Genomic DNA, 7,305 nt, shown 5'->3' with positions numbered 1-7,305 from the left:
CCTGCCTGGGTGACAGAGTAAGACTCTGTCTCAAAAATAAATACATTTTTGACTGGGCACAGTGGTTCACACCTATAATCCCAGCACTTTGGGAAGCCAAGGCGGGTGAATCACTTGAGGCCAGGAGTTTGAGACCAGCCTGGCCAACATGGTGAAACCCTGTCTCTACTAAAAATACACAAATTAGTCGGGCGTGGTGGCAGGTACCTGTAATCCCAGCTACTTGGGAGGCTGAGGCAAGAGAATCACTTGAACCTGGGGGTGGCAGAGGCTGAAGTCAGTGGAGATTGCACCTCTGCAATCCAGCCTGTGCAACAGAGCAAGACTCTGTCTCAAAAAAACAAAAAACAAAATAAAATTACAAAAAATATAAAATTTTTAAAATAAAATGAAATAGGCTGGGCATGGTGGCTCACACCTGTAATCCCAACACTTTGAGAGGCTGAGGCAGGATGACTTGAGGTCAGGAGTTCATACCAGCCTGGGCAACAAAGTGAGACCCCTGTCTCAACGAAAAGTAAATTTTTAAAAATTAGCCCGAAGTGGTGGTGTGGTTGTAGTCCCAGATATTGAGGAGGCTGGGTTGGGAGGATCGCTTGAGCCCAGGAGTTCCAGGCTGCAGTGAGCAGGGTTGCGCCACTGCACTCCAGCCTGGGTGACAAGGTGAGAGAGACTCTGACTCAAAACAAAACAAAACAAAACAAATAAAATAAAATAAAATAAAATAAAATAAAATAAAATAAAATAAAAAAGATATCTTTAGCTGCTCCTAGTAGCTTGAGAGAGAGATCAGGCAGTGTCACCATCCCCATTTAACAAATGGGAAGGCTGACTCAGTTTTGAGGCCACAAAAGAGCAAGGAGGCCCTGAGGGTCTCACAAGTCCCTTCTCACCCTCGCCCTGTTGAATTCTTAGGGTCTGGCGCCAGGACATGGCTGCGGGGCCCTAACTCCCGGCCCGCTCAGGAATGTGGGGTGCCCGCCAGCCCGGTGGCAAGGCGGGCAGGCGGGGGGCGCTGACGCCGAGACTTTTCTGCTCCAGCTGCGCGGGCCGGCGACACAGCAAATTCCGAGGGCACACCTGGCTGTGCAGCTGTCCCGGGACGACGATTTCCCAGTCCTCCGGTCACCAGCCCCCCAGGGCACGGCCTTGATCCCGGGACTGCGGGCCCCGCGCGGCACAGGAGTTGAAGGCGCCCCCTTGGGTTAAGCGCACTAGGCCAGCCCTCGCCCTCCCCGCTGCCAACCCCAATCCCCTGGCACCGGGTGTGGAGGCATCTCTGCCTCTGAAGATGGCCCCGGCCCGCGTGGCCTCGCCAGCTCCACCTTCCAGGAACCCCCTCCCCACCTTTTCAAAGGGTGCTAGTCCTTTCCAGCACCCAGGAGGGTGAGGGGCTTCCTGACTCAGCCCTTGATAGCCCCTTACTTAATGGGAGGGGAAGGATGAGGAGGGGTGGCTCAGGGGACCCTCCTGTGCTCTGCATTCTGGGGATCCGTGTGAAATCAGTCCTATGAGGATGGACTGGGATGAGGGGCCCCTCTTCCCAAAAAGGCTAAGCTATCGCTACCTCCTTCCCACCCCCATCCCCCATGCCCCACAGGGCGCCAGGACCCTGCACAGGGCAAGGCCTCCAGCCCTGCAAAAACCGGCCTCTGTTTACCTCTGAGCCCATCTCTCCATCCACCTCTTACACTCTTGACCCTCTAGGTCCTCCCTAATCTGACCTTCTTCAGTTCTTTTTTGTTGTTCTTTTTTGTTTTAGGGTTTTCTTTTTGTTTGTTTTTGTTTTCGTTTTGAGACAGGGTCTCGCCCTATCGCCCAGGCTGGAGTGCAGTGGGGCGATCTCAGCTCACTGCAACCTCTGCCTCCCAGGTTCAAGCCATACTCGTGCCTCAGACTCCTGAGTAGCTGGGATCACAGGTGCACACCACTACTCCTGGCTAATTTTTTTTTGTATTTTTAGTAGAGACAGGGTTTCCCCATGTTGACCAGGCTGGTCTCAAACTCCTGAGCTCAGGGAGTCCGCACACCTTGACCTCCCAAAGTGCTGACCTTCTTCAGTTTTGTTTTTTTTTTCTGGAGACAGAGTCTCACTCTATCACCCAGGCTGGAATGCAGTGGTGCCATCTCAGCTCACTGCAACCTCCGCCTCCTGGATTCAAGCGTTTCTCCTGCCTCAGCCTCCCAGGTAGCTGGGATTACAGGTGCAGGTACCACCACGCTAATTTTCGTATTTTCAGTAGAGACGGGGTTTCACCATGTTGCCAGGCTGGTTGCCAGGTGATCCACCTGCCTTGGTCTCTTAAAGTACTGGGATTACAGGCATGAGCCACCACACCGGGCTCTTCTTCAGTTTTTAAAATGAACCTGATTCCTTCTAGCCTCAGAATGTGGGCCCAAGCAGTTCCCTCTCCTTGCTCTGCCATCTTCCCCCCTCCTCCACATTCCAGCTTCTCATCTGACCTCCACTTATTTTTCTGTTTTCTGCTTAGTTGTCACCTGTTACTAACATTGTGATGAATGAAGTGTTTTGAAAATCCTTGAACCATAGCTCTTCTACGGGAAGGTTAGAATCAACCCTCCAGCTTCCTCTAGAAACCTTGTTGGAATTTTGATTGGGATTGTATTGAATCTGTAATCTGGAGTGAACTGACAACACAGCTTTACCAATAATGCTGACATGAGTCAGTGACGGTACAAATTAGACACAGCTCCTTCCTTCAGAGAGCTTATTTATGCTCTTCCTATTTTATTTTACTTTATTTTATTTTGTGAGAGAAGATCTTATTGGGTCCATTTTACAGATGAAGAAACTGAGGCTCGTGAGTTGATATGACTGGCTCTGGGTCCTATGGTGAGGAAGAGGTGGGGCCAAGACCCTGCCTTTGTCTGTTTGGCTTAAGAATCTGCCTATTCAGTCAATTCTGTTCATGGGTTTGGTAGATGGGGTTGAGAGGGAGTGTAGGCGTGTCTGCTTTATTGGAAGGTAGTGTCTATTTGGGTTGGCGTCAGGGTCACTTGCAATGTGTGTAGTGTTGGGGGGCTAGCAGTTATATTGGGGAGGATATTTATGTGTATTGGGTAGGAAGTGTGTGTTGGGGGGACAAGAGCAGGATATTTCTGTTGGTGTATGTGTTTTTTCTTATACAAGATTTTACTTTTATACCTGTTCAAAGTGCTCTTTTACATTGAACAAATGGCTAGGAGCAGTGGCTCATGCTTGTAATCCCAGTACTTTGGGAGGCTAAGGTAGGAGGATTGCTTGAGTCTAGGAGTTAGATACCAGCCTGGGCAACGTGGTAAAATCCTATCTCTACAAAAAATATAAATAAATAAATAAATAAACAAACAGATATAAAACATGTAAAATACCCCTGTAGGAACTCCCTCATGCCTCCTCTGAGCCAGTACCCCCCAACCCCTTGCAAAAGGAGCCACTGTTCTGACTTCCATTACCCTAAGTTAGGTTTGTCTGTTCTTGTCAGTGGAATCACACAGTATTTCTCTTTGGGGAGGTTAATAGCTGATATTGAACTAACTTTACCTCATGTGCTAAAAACTTTCCATATCTCACTGAATTTCTCATAATAGCCAAATCAGCTAGCACCCGTTTGTTTGTTTGTTTGTTTACTTGAGACAGGCCGTCTCTCTGTCGCCCAGGCTGGAGTGCAGTGGCATGATCACAGCTCACTGTACCCTCAACCTCCTGGGCTCATGCAATCCTCCCACTTCAGTCTCCTGAGTAGCTAGAAGTACAGGCACATACCACCAGGCCTGGATAATTTTTGTACCTTTTTTTTTTTTTTCTTTTAAGATGCAGTCTCGCAATGTTGCCCAGGCTGCGCTCAATCTCTTAGGCTCAAGTGATCCTCCCACCTCAGCCTCCCGAAGTGCTGGGTATACAGGTATAAGCCACCATGCCTGGCCAGCACCTATTAATTGTTCCCATTTTACAGATTAGCAAAGGCTTAGAGAAAACCCATGACTTGTTCCAGGTTGCTCAGAGTTATCAGAATCCACAGCTCTGGTCCATGCTCATTAGATGGTCCTGCCTCCCTTGGGGTGATCTGCAGAGGCGGCGCACTGCTATCTGAGTGCAGAGGGCAGAAGACAGAGCCTGGAGCTCAGAGATTTTTCTGTGTGTGATTCATTTCCCGAGTCTCTTTCTCGGAATCTGTTGTGAGACCTCTCCAACCCCGCCTTGCTGGGCCAGGGACTGCCATCAGCAGCCCAACCACCGCTGTGCTGTGGAGACTCATCAAGCTATGGGGGTTAAGTCCCGGCTCCCAGACTTACTTGTTGTACAACTTTGGGCAAGTTGCTTCTGTCTTTGAACCTCAGTGTCCTCAACTGTTAAAAGGAGGTTAAATTTCTCCTGCGTGGTTAAGAGGTAACAGATGGAAGGTGTCACTGTGTAAATTGCTACTGTTGTTATTTTCTTTAAAAAAAACACACACACATAAAACCCCTTTTTATTTTTAAGTAAAACACTAATGCTGAAAGTCACATAGAACAAACATGGAACCTACTAGGTTATTATGAGGTTAAACAGCTTGTAACCACAGGCCAGATCAAGAAATAGAGGCCCCGCCGGGTGCGGTGGCTCATGCCTGTAATCCCAGCGCTTTGGGAGGATGGGTGCTGGGATGGAGGCTGAGGCAGGTGGATCACATGAGGTCAGGAGTTTGAGACTAGCCTGGCCGACATGGTGAAACCCTCTCTCTACTAAAAATACAAAAAAATTAGCTGAGCATGGTGGCGGGCGCCTGCAATCCCGCCTTGGGAGGCTGAGGCAGGAGAATCGCTTGAACCTGGGAAGAGGGGGTTGCAGTGAGCTGAGATCGTGCCATTGCACTCCAGCCTGGGCATAAAGAGCAAAACTCCGTCTCAAAAAAAAAAAAAATTATATATATATATATGTGTGTGTATATATATACAGACACGTATATATATATATATTTATAAAAGCCCCTCAAATGCCACACCCTAGCCTGCCTTTATAGTATTTCTTTGTTTCTTTACAGTTTTACACCCAAATGTATAGCCTTTAAGTCTATAGTAATTCACCTCCCATCCCCTTTGTTTCCTTACAGTTTGTCTTTTGAAGAACCTGGGGCATTGGATTTTAAGAGTTTCCGCAGGGCCGGGCGCAGTGGCTCATGCCTGTAATCCCAGCACTTTGGGAGCCCGAGGCAGGCGGATCACCTGAGGTCGGGAGTTGGAGACCAAGCTGACCAGCATGGAGAAACCCCGTCTCTACTAAAAAATACAAAAAATTAGCCGGGCGTGGTGGCACATGCCTGTAATCTCAGTACTCTGGAGACTGAGGCAGGAGAATTGCTTGAACCCAGGAGGGGAGGTTGTGGTGAGCCGAGATCGCACCATTGCACTCCATCTTAAAAAAAAAAAAAAAGAGTTTCCTCAAACAGTCTCCATCCCTAGGATAAGTCACTGAGGCTCACGTGTGCCTCAGTACCTTCATCTGTACAATGGGTGGAGTCACTACCCCAAAGGGAGCTGTGAGGCCCAAGTGAATTGAGGATGTGAAGTTCTGAGCCATTGCAAAGTGCCAGTTACATAGTAGTGGCTTGTGCTATGTGTTCTGAGAGAGCCGGGCTTACTTATTGACACTCCTGGGTTCCTAAGTGCCAACGCTGTTTGTGTGGGCTGCAGAGTTCGCCCTGGTGTACCGAAGATCCCAGCCTGTTGTAGTCAGAAGAGCCAGAATTGGAAACCTACCAAAGCGAAACTGGGAACAGCCTTCTTCACTGGGGGCAGCAGTTTCAGTTCAATTTCTTCACTGGGACATCCAAGGCCCAAAGAAGGGTAAGAACTTGCCTCAAGACACCCAGCACGCTGGAGGCAGAGATGGGGTTAGATCGAACCAGTCTCTCTTGTCCTTCTGGCATAGTGGGAGAAACCCCATAGGGGTCAGGGATTGCAGCCCTCACCCCTCACTGCTCTGCCCTCGCCGCCTTCCCCAGCATCCAGCCGTCACTGCTGCAGCAGGAAGGTGTGTGCTTTGGCAGCCGCACTGTCTGGGCTGCCTGTGGTGGGAATTCCACATGTCTGGAGGGGACCCGTCTGCAGTAGTCCAGTCCCAGCCCCCAGCCCTGCTTCACCGACTGGTCCAGGGTTTGGCCTGCTTCCCCGAGACTAGGTTCAGCCTGGGAATCCTCAGAGGTTGCTAGAAGAGTAGTCTGAGGATTGCAAATTCTTCATCTGTGTTTTTTATATAACACCTTTCTGTTGTAAGTCTATCCCCTTGTATTTCAAAAGTAATGCTTGTTATTTTTGGGGAATACAAGTAATGAAAGAGAAGAAAATTGAACTCTTAACCTAGGACTTCAGCAACTCAGAGACCAATGAGACTTTACACACACACACACACACACACACGTCCATTATCTACATACTCATACATTCACCTGGGGACACATGTGATCCAAGAACACTCAAACACACACGCATGTAAGTATGCTTGTACATTCATACACAAGTGCATACTCTCATAAGTACACACGTACACACAAACACATTCACACACACAATCCTAGACTGCATACTGTGTGCCAGCCACTGTACTAAGGCTCCACAAAGGTTCACTCATTTCATCCTCGAAGCAAGGCTACAATGTAGGCACCATTATTTCTCCCATTTTACAGATGAGGCACACAAAGGTTGAGTAACTTTCCCAACACCTAGTTAGTGAGGGGGCGGGATAATGGAGATTTGAACCCAGATTTGTGGGCTTAATTAATTTGCTAATGAATAGGCTGTGTTTGGGTGGTATCATGACGAACATTCCCCTAGGCTTTTTTCCTTATGCATCTATATTTGGTTTGGTTAGAAAATAGCATCTTTGGCTAATATTAAAAAATTAACCGAGTGTGGTGGTGCACACCCGTGGTCCCAGCTATTCAGGAGGCTGAGGTGGAAGGATCACCTGAGCCTGGGAGGTGGAGGTTGCAGTGAGCTGAGATTGTGCCACTGCATTCCAGCCTGGACAACAGAGCGAGACTCTGTCTCAAAAGAAAAAAAAAGAAAGACAGCCTGTCCAATATGGTGAAACCCCATCCCTACTAAAAAATACATAAATTAGCCAGGTTTGTTGGTGTGCACCTGTAGTCCCAGCTACTTGGGAGGCTGAGGTAGGAGAATCGAGGTTGCAGTGAGCCGAGATTGTGCCACTGTGCTCCAGCCTGGGCAACAAAGTGAGACAAAAAACAAAGGAAGGGGAGGTGAGGGGAGGTGAGGGTAGGTGAGGGGGGGGCGCGGGGGGGCGCGGGGCGGGGCAGGGCAGGG

Source organism: Chlorocebus sabaeus, chromosome 2 (genome assembly GCF_047675955.1).
Source record: "Chlorocebus sabaeus isolate Y175 chromosome 2, mChlSab1.0.hap1, whole genome shotgun sequence".
In the NCBI taxonomy this organism is placed as follows: Eukaryota; Metazoa; Chordata; class Mammalia; order Primates; family Cercopithecidae; genus Chlorocebus; species Chlorocebus sabaeus.
The sequence above is the reverse complement of the archived record's forward strand: the minus strand, read 5'-3'. Positions refer to the sequence as shown.